The sequence below is a fragment of the Cervus elaphus genome, chromosome 19, assembly GCF_910594005.1.
Source record: "Cervus elaphus chromosome 19, mCerEla1.1, whole genome shotgun sequence".
Classification (NCBI taxonomy): Eukaryota; Metazoa; Chordata; class Mammalia; order Artiodactyla; family Cervidae; genus Cervus; species Cervus elaphus.
The window spans coordinates 113,956,992-113,971,098 of NC_057833.1; positions in this window are offsets into that span (position 1 = coordinate 113,956,992).

Consider the following 14,107-nt stretch of genomic DNA (forward strand, 5'->3'; position numbering starts at 1 on the left):
TGCAGTGACTTCAATGCAGGCTTGTCTTGCATCTCCCAAGACGAAAGGATGTCGGAATCCCCTGTGGAAAGCACAGAGAAAGACTTAGTTCCCCACCTCATCGCGACCGATAGCCTCAGATCCTTTGAAAACTCCAGAGGTACGCGGAGATCAGTGCCTCCAAAGGAGACGATGCCTGACTTATCGTGAAACTTGATAGGAGTCCCAGGATTCCTGTGGCACTTGGAAAGGGACACTTGGTCTCCCGCCTCAGCTGGAGAGGCGTCCCAATTGCCCTGCCAAGCCTCGAGGAGAATCGAGAGTTGTCCCTCGCAACTAGGCAGGAGTCCTGACGTCGCTGAAGAAACACGTGTGTGGAAGGGCCATCCCCGTCGTAACTCGAGAATATACCCCAGGTTCCCGCCGCAACTCGAGAAAAACCATGAGACTTCCCCCTCGCCGCGAGATGAGGCCCAATTCCCCTGCACTGCGTGCAGAGCAATTCCGTGTTGCACATCACACATGAAAGGAGCCTTGATTTCCTTGATGGCACTCCAGAGAAACCCCAAGAACACTGTTTCAAGGCTAGAGGGATCCTGAGGTCACTGTAGCAACACGAAAGAGCTCCGTGGACCAAAAATCAACTCGAGATGAGAGGTTAGTCCCTGGCTTCGACTCCAGAGGAATAGCACTTTACCACAAGCACCTCAAGAGGAGGCTTCTCTCAGCTCTAGGTATGTGAGAGGGACCCTGAGTTTGCGGCCTCAAGTGGAATGGACACCGCGATGCCCTGACTCGAAATAAGGCCGGTTATCCCTGCAGTGACTGGAATGCAGGCTCGTCTTGCATCTCCCAAGACGAAAGGGTGTCTGAATCCCCTGTGGAGACCACAGAGAAAGACCTAGTTCCCCACCTCATCGCGACAGGAGGCCTCAAATCCTTTGAAAACTCCAGAGGTATGCGGAGATCAGTGCCTCCAAAGGAGACGATGCCTGACTCCTCGTGAAACTTGATAGGAGACCCAGGATTCCTGTGGCACGTGGAAAGGGACCCTTGGTCTCCCGTCTCAGCTGGAGAGGCGTCCCAATTGTCCTGCAAAGCCTCGAGGAGAATCCCGAGTTGTCCCTCGCAACTAGGCAGGAGTCCTGACATGGCTGAACACACACGTGTGTGGAAGGGCCATCCCCGTCGTAACTCGAGAATATACCCCAGGTTCCCGCCGCAACTCGAGAAAAACCATGAGACTTCCCCCTCGCCGCGAGATGAGGCCCGATTCCCCTGCACTGCGTGCAGAGCAATTCCGTGTTGCACATCACACATGAAAGGAGCCTTGATTTCCTTGATGGCACTCCAGAGAAACCCCAAGAACACTGTTTCAAGGCTAGAGGGATCCTGAGGTCACTGTAGCAACACGAAAGAGCTCCGTGGACCAAGAATCAACACGAGATGAGAGGTTAGTCCCTGGCTTCGACTCCAGAGGAATACCACCTTACCACAAGCACCTCAAGAGGAGGCTTCTCTCAGCTCTAGGTATGTGAGAGGGACCCTGAGTTTGCGGCCTCAAGTGGAATGGACACCGCGATGCCCTGACTCGAAATAAGGCCGGATATCCCTGCAGTGACTTGAATGCAGGCTCGTCTTGCATCTCCCAAGATGAAAGGATGTCTGAATCCCCTGTGGAGACCACAGAGAAAGACCTAGTTCCCCACCTCATCGCGACCGGAGGCCTCACATCCTTTGAAAACTCCAGAGGTACGCGGAGATCAGTGCCTCCAAAGGAGACGATGCCTGACTCCTCGTGAAACTTGATAGGAGTCCCAGGATTCCTGTGGCACGTGGAAAGGGACCCTTGGTCTCCCGCCTCAGCTGGAGAGGCGTCCCAATTGCCTTGCCAAGCCTCGAGGAGAATTCCGAGTTGTGTCTCGCAACTAGGCAAGAGTCCTGACGTGGCTGAACTAACACGTGTGTGGAAGGGCCATCCCCGTCGTAACTCGAGAATATACCCCAGGTTCCCGCCGCAACTCGAGAAAAACCATGAGACTTCCCCCTCGCCGCGAGATGAGGCCCGATTCCCCTGCACTGCGTGCAGAGCAATTCTGTGTTGCACATCACACATGAAAGGAGTCTTGATTTCCTTCATGGCACTCCAGAGAAACCCCAAGAACACTGTTTCAAGGCTAGAGGGATCCTGAGGTCACTGTAGCAACACGAAAGAGCTCCGTGGGCCAAAAATCAACTCGAGATGAGAGGTTAGTCCCTGGCTTCGACTCCAGAGGAATACCACCTTACCACAAGCACTTCAAGAGGAGGCTTCTTTCAGCTCTAGGTATGTGAGAGGGACCCTGAGTTTGCGGCCTCAAGTGGAATGGACACCGCGATGCCCTGACTCGAAATAAGGCCGGATATCCCTGCAGTGACTGGAATGCAGGCTCGTCTTGCATCTCCCAAGACGAAAGGGTGTCTGAATCCCCTGTGGAGACAACAGAGAAACACCTAGTTCCCCACCTCATCGCGACAGGAGGCCTCAAATCCTTTGAAAACTCCAGAGGTACGCGGAGATCAGTGCCTCCAAAGGAGACGATGCCTGACTCCTCGTGAAACTTGATAGGAGTCCCAGGATTCCTGTGGCACGTGGAAAGGGACCCTTGGTCTCCCGTCTCAGCTGGAGAGGCGTCCCAATTGCCCTGCAAAGCCTCGAGGAGAATCCCGAGTTGTCCCTCGCAACTAGGCAGAAGTCCTGACATGGCTGAACACACACGTATGTGGAAGGGCCATCCCCGTCGTAACTCGAGAATATATTCCAGGTTCCCGCGGCAACTTGAGAAATACCATGAGACTTTCCCCTCGCCGCGAGATGAGGCCCGATTCCCCTGCACTGCGTGCAGAGCAATTCCGTGTTGCACATCACACATGAAAGGAACCTTGATTTCCTTGATGGCACTCCAGAGAAACCCCAAGAACACTGTTTCAAGGCTAGAGGGATCCTGAGGTCACTGTAGCAACAAGAAAGAGCTCCGTGGACCAAGAATCAACACGAGATGAGAGGTTAGTCCCTGGCTTCGACTCCTGAGGAATACGACCTTACCACAAGCACCTCAAGAGGAGGCTTCTCTCAGCTCTAGGTATGTGAGAGGGACCCTGAGTTTGCGGCCTCAAGTGGAATGGACACCGCGATGCCCTGACGCGAAATAAGGCCGGATATCCCTGCAGTGACTTCAATGAAGGCTCGTCTTGCATCTCCCAGGACGAGAGGATGTCTGAATCCCCTGTGGAATGCACAGAGAAAGACTTAGTTCCCCACCTCATCGCGACCCATAGCCTCACATCCTTTGAAAACTCCAGAGGTAAGCGGAGATCAGTGCCTCCAAAGGAGACGATGCCTGACTCCTCGTGAAACTTGATAGGAGTCCCAAGATTCCTGTGGCACTTGGAAAGGGACACATGGTCTCCTGCCTCAGCTGGAGAGGCGTCCCAATTGCCCTGCCAAGCCTCGAGGAGAATCCAGAGTTGTCCCTCGCAACTAGGCAGGAGTCCTGACGTGGCTGAACACACACGTGTGTGGAAGGGCCATCCCCGTCGTAACTCGAGAATATACCCCAGGTTCCCGCCGCAACTCGAGAAAAACCATGAGACTTCCCCCTCGCCGCAAAATGAGGCCCGATTCCCCTGCACTGCGTGCAGAGCAATTCCGTCTTGCACATCACACATGAAAGGAGCCTTGATTACCTTGATGGCACTCCAGAGAAACCCCAAGAACACTGTTTCAAGGCTAGAGGGATCCTGAGGTCACTGTAGCAACATGAAAGAGCTCCGTGGACCAAGAATCAACACGAGATGAGAGGTTAGTCCCTGGCTTCGACTCCTGAGGAATTCCACCTTACCACAAGCACCTCAAGAGGAGGCTTCTCTCAGCTCTAGGTATGTGAGAGGGACCCTGCGTTTGCGGCCTCAAGTGGAATGGAGACCGCGATGCCCTGACTCGAAATAAGGCCGGATATCCCTGCAGTGACTTGAATGCAGGCTCGTCTTGCATCTCCCAAGAAGAAAGGATGTCTGAATCCCCTGTGGAGACCACAGAGAAAGACCTAGCTCCCCACTTCATCGCGACAGGAGGCCTCAAATCCTTTGAAAACTCCAGAGGTATGCGGAGATCAGTGCCTCCAAAGGAGACGATGCCTGACTCCTCGTGAAACTTGATAGGAGACCCAGGATTCCTGTGGCACGTGGAAAGGGACCCTTGGTCTCCCGTCTCAGCTGGAGAGGCGTCCCAAATGCCCTGCAAAGCCTCGAGGAGAATCCCGAGTTGTCCCTCGCAACTAGGCAGGAGTCCTGACATGGCTGAACACACACGTGTGTGGAAGGGCCATCCCCGTCGTAACTCGAGAATATACCCCAGGTTCCCGCCGCAACTCGAGAAAAACCATGAGACTTCCCCCTCGCCGCGAGATGAGGCCCGATTCCCCTGCACTGCGTGCAGAGCAATTCCGTGTTGCACATCACACATGAAAGGAGCCTTGATTTCCTTCATGGCACTCCAGAGAAACCCCAAGAACACTGTTTCAAGGCTAGAGGGATCCTGAGGTTACTGTAGCAACATGAAAGAGCTCCGTGGGCCAAAAATCAACTCGAGATGAGAGGTTAGTCCCTGGCTTCGACTCCAGAGGAATACCACCTTACGACAAGCACCTCAAGAGGAGGCTTCTCTCAGCTCTAGGTATGTGAGAGGGACCCTGAGTTTGCGGCCTCAAGTGGAATGGACACCGCGATGCCCTGACTCGAAATAAGGCCGGATATCCCTGCAGTGACTGGAATGCAGGCTCGTCTTGCATCTCCCAAGAGGAAAGGCTGTCTGAATCCCCTGTGGAGACCACAGAGAAAGACCTAGCTCCCCACCTCATCGCGACAGGAGGCCTCACATCCTTTGAAAACTCCAGAGGTACGCGGAGATCAGTGCCTCCAAAGGAGACGATGCCTGACTCCTCGTGAAACTTGATAGGAGTCCCAGGATTCCTGTGGCACGTGGAAAGGGAACCTTGGTCCCCCGTCTCAGCTGGAGAGGCGTCCCAATTGCCCTGCCAAGCCTCGAGGAGAATCCCGAGTTGTCCCTCGCAACTAGGCAGGAGTCCTGACATGGCTGAACACACACGTGTGTGGAAGGGCCATCCCCGTCGTAACTCGAGAATATACCCCAGGTTCCCGCCGCAACTCGAGAAAAACCATGAGACTTCCCCCTCGCCGCGAGATGAGGCCCGATTCCCCTGCACTGCGTGCAGAGCAATTCTGGGTTGCACATCACACATGAAAGGAGCCTTGATTTCCTTGATGGCACTCCAGAGAAACCCCAAGAACACTGTTTCAAGGCTAGAGGGATCCTGAGGTCACTGTAGCAACACGAAAGAGCTCCGTGGGCCAAAAATCAACTCGAGATGAGAGGTTAGTCCCTGGCTTCGACTCCAGAGGAATACTACCTTACCACAAGCACCTCAAGAGGAGGCTTCTCTCAGCTCTAGGTATGTGAGAGGGACCCTGAATTTGCGGCCTCAAGTGGAATGGACACCGCGATGCCCTTACGCGAAATAAGGCTGGATATCCCTGCAGTGACTTGAATGCAGGCTCGTCTTGCATCTCCCAAGATGAAAGGATGTCTGAATCCCCTGTGGAGACCACAGAGAAAGACCTAGTTCCCACCTCATCGCGACCGGAAGCCTCACATCCTTTGAAAACTCCAGAGGTACGCGGAGATCAGTGCCTCCAAAGGAGACGATGCCTGACTCCTCGTGAAACTTGATAGGAGTCCCAGGATTCCTGTGGCACGTTGAAAGGGACCCTTGGTCTCCCGCCTCAGCTGGAGAGGCGTCCCAATTGCCTTTCCAAGCCTCGAGGAGAATCCCGAGTTGTGTCTCGCAACTAGGCAAGAGTCCTGACGTGGCTGAACAAACACGTGTGTGGAAGGGCCATCCCCGTCGTAACTCGAGAATATACCCCAGGTTCCTGCCGCAACTCGAGAAAAACCATGAGACTTCCCCCTCGCCGCGAGATGAGGCCCGATTCCCCTGCACTGCGTGCAGAGTAATTCCGTGTTGCACATCACACATGAAAGGAGCCTTGATTTCCTTGATGGCACTCCAGAGAAACCCCAAGAACACTGTTTCAAGGCTAGAGGGATCCTGAGGTCACTGTAGCAACACGAAAGAGCTCCGTGGACCAAGAATCAACACGAGATGAGAGGTTAGTCCCTGGCTTCGACTCCAGAGGAACACCACCTTACCACAAGCACCTCAAGAGGAGGCTTCTCTCAGCTCTAGGTATGTGAGAGGGACCTTGAGTTTGCGGCCTCAAGTGGAATGGACACCGCGATGCCCTGACTCGAAATAAGGCCGGATATCCCTGCAGTGACTTCAATGCAGGCTCGTCTTGCATCTCCCAGGACGAAAGGATGTCTGAATCCCCTGTGGAATGCACAGAGAAAGACTTAGTTCCCCACCTCATCGCGACCGATAGCCTCACATCCTTTGAAAACTCCAGAGGTAAGCGGAGATCAGTGCCTCCAAAGCAGACGATGCCTGACTCCTCGTGAAACTTGATAGGAGTCCCAGGATTCCTGTGGCACTTGGAAAGGGACCCTTGGTCTCCCGCCTCAGCTGGAGAGGCGTCCCAATTGCCCTGCCAAGCCTCGAGGAGAATCCAGAGTTGTCCCTCGCAACTAGGCAGTAGTCCTGACATGGCTGAACACACACGTGTGTGGAAGGGCCATCCCCGTCGTAACTCGAGAATATACCCCAGGTTCCCGCCGCAACTCGAGAAAAACCATGAGACTTCCCCCTCGCCGCGAGATGAGGCCCGATTCCCCTGCACTGCGTGCAGAGCAATTCCGTGTTGCACATCACACATGAAAGGAGCCTTGATTTCCTTGATGGCACTCCAGAGAAACCCCAAGAACACTGTTTCAAGGCTAGAGGGATCCTGAGGTCACTGTAGCAACACGAAAGAGCTCCGTGGACCAAGAATCAACACGAGATGAGAGGTTAGTCCCTGGCTTCGACTCCTGAGGAATACCACCTTACCACAAGCACCTCAAGAGGAGGCTTCTCTCAGCTCTAGGTATGTGAGAGGGATCCTGATTTTGCGGCCTCAAGTGGAATGGACACCGCGATGCCCTGACTCGAAATAAGCCCGGATATCCCTGCAGTGACTTGAATGCAGGCTCATCTTGCATCTCCCAAGAAGAAAGGATGTCTGAATCCCCTGTGGAGACCACAGAGAAAGACGTAGTTCCCCGCCTCATCGCGACCGGAGGCCTCACATCCTTTGAAAACTCCAGAGGTATGCGGAGATCAGTGCCTCCAAAGGAGACGATGCCTGACTCCTCGTGAAACTTGATAGGAGTCCCAGGATTCTTGTGGCACGTGGAAAGGGACCCTTGGTCTCCCGCCTCAGCTGGAGAGGCGTTCCAATTGCCTTGACAAGCCTCGAGGAGAATCCCGAGATGTCCCTCGCAACTAGGCAGGAGTCCTGACGTGGCTGAAGAAACACGTGGGTGGAAGGGCCATCCCCGTCGTAACTCGAGAATATACCCCAGGTTCCCACCGCAACTCGAGAAAAACCATGAGACTTCCCCCTCGATGCGAGGAGAGGCCCGATTCCCCTGTACTGCGTGCAGAGCAATTCCGTCTTGCACATCACACATGAAAGGAGCCTTGATTTCCTTGATGGCACTCCAGAGAAACCCCAAGAACACTGTTTCAAGGCTAGAGGGATCCTGAGGTCACTGTAGCAACACAAAAGAACTCTGTGGACCAAAAATCAACTGGAAAAGAGAGGTTAGTCCCTGGATTCGTCTCCAGAGGAATACCACCTTACCACAAGCACCTCAAGAGGAGGCTTCTCTCAGCTCTAGGCATGTGAGAGGGACCTTGAGTTTGCGGCCTCAAGTGGAATGGACACCGCGATGCCCTGACTCGAAATAAGGCCGGATATCCCTGCAGTGACTTCAATGCAGGCTCGTCTTGCATCTCCCAGGACGAAAGGATGTCTGAATCCCCTGTGGAATGCACAGAGAAAGACTAGTTCCCCACCTCATCGCGACCGATAGCCTCACATCCTTTGAAAACTCCAGAGGTACGCGGAGATCAGTGCCTCCAAAGGAGACGATGCCTGACTCCTCGTGAAACTTGATAGGAGTCCCAGGATTCCTGTGGCACTTGGAAAGGGACACTTGGTCTCCCGCCTCAGCTGGAGAGGCGTCCCAATTGCCCTGCCAAGCCTCGAGGAGAATCCAGAGTTGTCCCTCGCAACTAGGCAGGAGTCCTGACGTCGCTGAAGAAACACGTGGGTGGAAGGGCCATCCCCGTCGTAACTCGAGAATATACCCCAGGTTCCCGCCGCAACTTGAGAAAAACCATGAGACTTCCCCCTCGCCGCGAGATGAGGCCCGATTCCCCTGCACTGCATGCGTGCAGAGCAATTCCGTGTTGCACATCACACATGAAAGGAGCCTTGATTTCCTTGATGGCACTCCAGAGAAACCCCAAGAACACTGTTTCAAGGCTAGAGGGATCCTGAGGTCACTGTAGCAACACAAAAGAGCTCCGTGGGCCAAAAATCAACTCGAGATGAGAGGTTAGTCCCTGGCTTCGACTCCAGAGGAATACCACCTTACGACAAGCACCTCAAGAGGAGGCTTCTCTCAGCTCTAGGTATGTGAGAGGGACCCTGAGTTTGCGGCCTCAAGTGGAATGGACACCGCGATGCCCTGATTCGAAATAAGGCCGGATATCCCTGCAGTGACTGGAATGCAGGCTCGTCTTGCATCTCCCAAGACGAAAGGGTGTCGGAATCCCCTGTGGAGACCACAGAGAAACACCTAGTTCCCCACCTCATCGCGACAGGAGGCCTCAAATCCTTTGAAAACTCCAGAGGTATGCGGAGATCAGTGCCTCCAGAGGAGACGATGCCTGACTCCTCGTGAAACTTGATAGGAGACCCAGGATTCCTGTGGCACGTGGAAAGGGACCCTTGGTCTCCCGTCTCAGCTGGAGAGGCGTCCCAATTGCCCTGCCAAGCCTCGAGGAGAATCCCGAGTTGTCCCTCGCAACTAGGCAGGAGTCCTGACATGGTTGAACACACACGTGTGTGGAAGGGCCATCCCCGTCGTAACTCGAGAATATACCCCAGGTTCCCGCCGCAACTCGAGAAAAACCATGAGACTTCCCCCTCACCGCGAGATGAGGCCCGATTACCCTGCACTGCGTGCAGAGCAATTCCGTGTTGCACATCACACATGAAAGGAGCCTTGATTTCCTTGATGGCACTCCAGAGAAACCCCAAGAACACTGTTTCAAGGCTAGAGGGATCCTGAGGTCACTGTAGCAACACGAAAGAGCTCCGTGGACCAAGAATCAACTCGAGATGAGAGGTTAGTCCCTGGCTTCGACTCCTGAGGAATACCACCTTACCACAAGCACCTCAAGAGGAGGCTTCTCTCAGCTCTAGGTATGTGAGAGGGACCCTGAGTTTGTGGCCTCAAGTGGAATGGACACCGCGATGCCCTGACTCGAAATAAGGCCGGATATCCCTGCAGTGACTTGAATGCAGGCTCGTCTTGCATCTCCCAAGAAGAAAGGATGTCTGAATCCCCTGTGGAGACCACAGAGAAACACCTAGTTCCCCACCTCATCGCGACCGGAGGCCTCACATCCTTTGAAAACTCCAGAGGTACGCGGAGATCAGTGCCTCCAAAGGAGACGATGTCTGACTCCTCGTGAAACTTGATAGGAGTCCCAGGATTCTTGTGGCACGTGGAAAGGGACCCTTGGTCTCCCACCTCAGCTGGAGAGGCGTTCCAATTGCCCTGCCAAGCCTCGAGGAGAATCCCGAGTTGTCCCTCGCAACTAGGCAGGAGTCCTGACGTGGCTGAACAAACACGTGTGTGGAAGGGCCATCCCCATCGTAACTCGAGAATATACCCCAGGTTCCCGCCGCAACTCGAGAAAAACCATGAGACTTCCCCCTCGATGCGAGATGAGGCCCGATTCCCCTGTACTGCGTGCAGAGCAATTCCGTGTTGCACATCACACATGAAAGGAGCCTTGATTTCCTTGATGGCACTCCAGAGAAACCCCAAGAACACTGTTTCAAGGCTAGAGGGATCCTGAGGTCACTGTAGCAACACGAAAGAACTCTGTGGACCAAAAATCAACTCGAAAAGAGAGGTTAGTCCCTGGATTCGTCTCCAGAGGAATACCACCTTACCACAAGCACCTCAAGAGGAGGCTTCTCTCAGCTCTAGGCATGTGAGAGGGACCCTGAGTTTGCGGCCTCAAGTGGAATGGACACCGCGATGCCCTGACTCGAAATAAGGCCGGATATCCCTGCAGTGACTTCAATGCAGGCTCGTCTTGCATCTCCCAAGACGAAAGGATGTCTGAATCCCCTGTGGAAAGCACAGAGAAAGACTTAGTTCCCCACCTCATCGCGACCGATAGCCTCACATCCTTTGAAAACTCCAGAGGTACGCGGAGATCAGTGCCTCCAAAGGAGACGATGCCTGACTTATCGTGAAACTTGATAGGAGTCCCAGGATTCCTGTGGCACTTGGAAAGGGACACTTGGTCTCCCGCCTCAGCTGGAGAGGCGTCCCAATTGCCCTGCCAAGCCTCGAGGAGAATCCAGAGTTGTCCCTCGCAACTAGGCAGGAGTCCTGACGTCGCTGAAGAAACACGTGTGTGGAAGGGCCATCCCCGTCGTAACTCGAGAATATACCCCAGGTTCCCGCCGCAACTCGAGAAAAACCATGAGACTTCCCCCTCGCCGCGAGATGAGGCCCGATTCCCCTGTACTGCGTGCAGAGCATTTCCGTCTTGCACATCACACATGAAAGGAGCCTTGATTTCCTTGATGGCACTCCAGAGAAACCCCAAGAACACTGTTTCAAGGATAGAGGGATCCTGAGGTCACTGTAGCAACACGAAAGAACTCTGTGGACCAAAAATCAACTCGAAAAGAGAGGTTAGTCCCTGGATTCGTCTCCAGAGGAATACCACCTTACCACAAGCACCTCAAGAGGAGGCTTCTCTCAGCTCTAGGTATGTGAGAGGGACCCTGAGTTTGCGGCCTCAAGTGGAATGGACACCGCGATGCCCTGACGCGAAATAAGGCTGGATATCCCTGCAGTGACTTGAATGCAGGCTCGTCTTGCATCTGCCAAGATGAAAGGATGTCTGAATCCCCTGTGGAGACCACAGAGAAAGACCTAGTTCCCCACCTCATCGCGACCGGAGGCCTCACATCCTTTGAAAACTCCAGAGGTACGCGGAGATCAGTGCCTCCAAAGGAGACGATGCCTGACTCCTCGTGAAACTTGATAGGAGTCCCAGGATTCCTGTGGCACGTGGAAAGGGACCCTTGGTCTCCCGCCTCAGCTGGAGAGGCGTCCCAATTGCCTTGCCAAGCCTCGAGGAGAATCCCGAGTTGTGTCTCGCAACTAGGCAAGAGTCCTGACGTGGCTGAACAAACACGTGTGTGGAAGGGCCATCCCCGTCGTAACTCGAGAATATACCCCAGGTTCCCTCCGCAACTCTAGAAAAACCATGAGACTTCCCCCTCGCCGCAAGATGAGGCCCGATTCCCCTGCACTGCGTGCAGAGCAATTCTGTGTTGCACATCACACATGAAAGGAGCCTTGATTTCCTTCATGGCACTCGAGAGAAACCCCAAGAACACTGTTTCAAGGCTAGAGGGATCCTGAGGTCACTGTAGCAACACGAAAGAGCTCCGTGGACCGAAAATCAACTCGAGATGAGAGGTTAGTCCCTGGCTTCGACTCCAGAGGAATACCACCTTACCACTAGCACCTCAAGAGGAGGCTTCTCTCAGCTCTAGGTATGTGAGAGGGACCCTGAGTTTGCGGCCTCAAGTGGAATGGACACCGCGATGCCCTGACTCGAAATAAGGCCGGATATCCCTGCAGCGACTTCAATGCAGGCTCGTCTTGCATCTCCCAAGACGAAAGGGTGTCTGAATCCCCTGTGGAGACTACAGAGAAAGACCTAGTTCCCCACCTCATCGCGACAGGAGGCCTCACATCCTTTGAAAACTCCAGAGGTATGCGGAGATCATTGCCTCCAAAGGAGACGATGCCTGACTCCTCGTGAATCTTGATAGGAGTCCCAGGATTCTTGTGGCACGTGGAAAGGGACCCTTGGTCTCCCGCCTCAGCTGGAGAGGCGTTCCAATTGCCCTGCCAAGCCTCGAGGAGAATCCCGAGTTGTCCCTCGCAACTAGGCAGGAGTCCTGACATGGCTGAACACACACGTGTGTGGAAGGGCCATCCCCGTCGTAACTCGAGAATATACCCCAGGTTCCCGCCGCAACTCGAGAAAAACCATGAGACTTCCCCCTCGCCGCGAGATGAGGCCCGATTCCCCTGTACTGCGTGCAGAGCAATTCCGTCTTGCATATCACACATGAAAGGAGCCTTGATTTCCTTGATGGCACTCCAGAGAAACCCCAAGAACACTGTTTCAAGGCTAGAGGGATCCTGAGGTCACTGTAGCAACACGAAAGAACTCTGTGGACCAAAAATCAACTCGAAAAGAGAGGTTAGTCCCTGGATTCGTCTCCAGAGGAATACCACCTTACCACAAGCACCTCAAGAGGAGGCTTCTCTCAGCTCTAGGCATGTGAGAGGGACCCTGAGTTTGCGGCCTCAAGTGGAATGGACACCGCGATGCCCTGACTCGAAATAAGGCCGGATATCCCTGCAGTGACTGGAATGCAGGCTCGTCTTGCATCTCCCAAGACGAAAGGGTGTCTGAATCCCCTGTGGAGACCACAGAGAAAGACCTAGTTCCCCACCTCATCGCGACAGGAGGCCTCAAATCCTTTGAAAACTCCAGAGGTATGCGGAGATCAGTGCCTCCAAAGGAGACGATGCCTGACTCCTCGTGAAACTTGATAGGAGACCCAGGATTCCTGTGGCATGTGGACAGGGACCCTTGGTCTCCCGTCTCAGCTGGAGAGGCGTCCCAATTGCCCTGCCCAGCCTCGAGGAGAATCCAGAGCTGTCCCTCGCAACTAGGCAGGAGTCCTGACGTCGCTGAAGAAACACGTGGGTGGAAGGGCCATCCCCGTCGTAACTCGAGAATATACCCCAGGTTCCCGCTGCAACTCGAGAAAAACCATGAGACTTCCCCCTCGCCGCGAGATGAGGCCCGATTCCCCTGCACTGCGTGCAGAGCAATTCCGTGTTGCACATCACACATGAAAGGAGCCTTGATTTCCTTGATGGCACTCGAGAGAAACCCCAAGAACACTGTTTCAAGGCTAGAGGGATCCTGAGGTCACTGTAGCAACACGAAAGAGCTCCGTGGACCAAGAATCAACACGAGATGAGAGGTTAGTCCCTGGCTTCGACTCCTGAGGAATACCACCTTACCACAAGCACCTCAAGAGGAGGCTTCTCTCAGCTCTAGGTATGTGAGAGGGACCCTGAGTTTGCGGCCTCAAGTGGAATGGACACCGTGATGCCCTGACTCGAAATAAGGCCGGATATCCCTGCAGTGACTTCAATGCAGGCTCGTCTTGCATCTCCCAGGACGAAAGGATGTCTGAATCCCCTGTGGAGACCACAGAGAAACACCTAGTTCCCCACCTCATCGCGACCGGAGGCCTCACATCCTTTGAAAACTCCAGAGGTACGCGGAGATCAGTGCCTCCAAAGGAGACGATGCCTGACTCCTCGTGAAACTTGATAGGAGCCCCAGGATTCTTGTGGCACGTGGAAAGGGACACTTGGTCTCCCGCCTCAGCTGGATAGGCGTTCCAATTGCCCTGCCAAGCCTCGAGGAGAATCCCGAGTTGTCCCTCGCCACTAGGCAGGAGTCCTGACGTGGCTGAACAAACACGTGGGTGGAAGGGCCATCCCCGTCGTAACTCGAGAATATACCCCAGGTTCCCGCCGCAACTCGAGAAAAACCATGAGACTTCCCCCTCGATGCGAGATGAGGCCCGATTCCCCTGTACTGCGTGCAGAGCAATTCCGTCTTGCACATCACACATGAAAGGAGCCTTGATTTCCTTGATGGCACTCCAGAGAAACCCCAAGAACACTGTTTCAAGGATAGAGGGA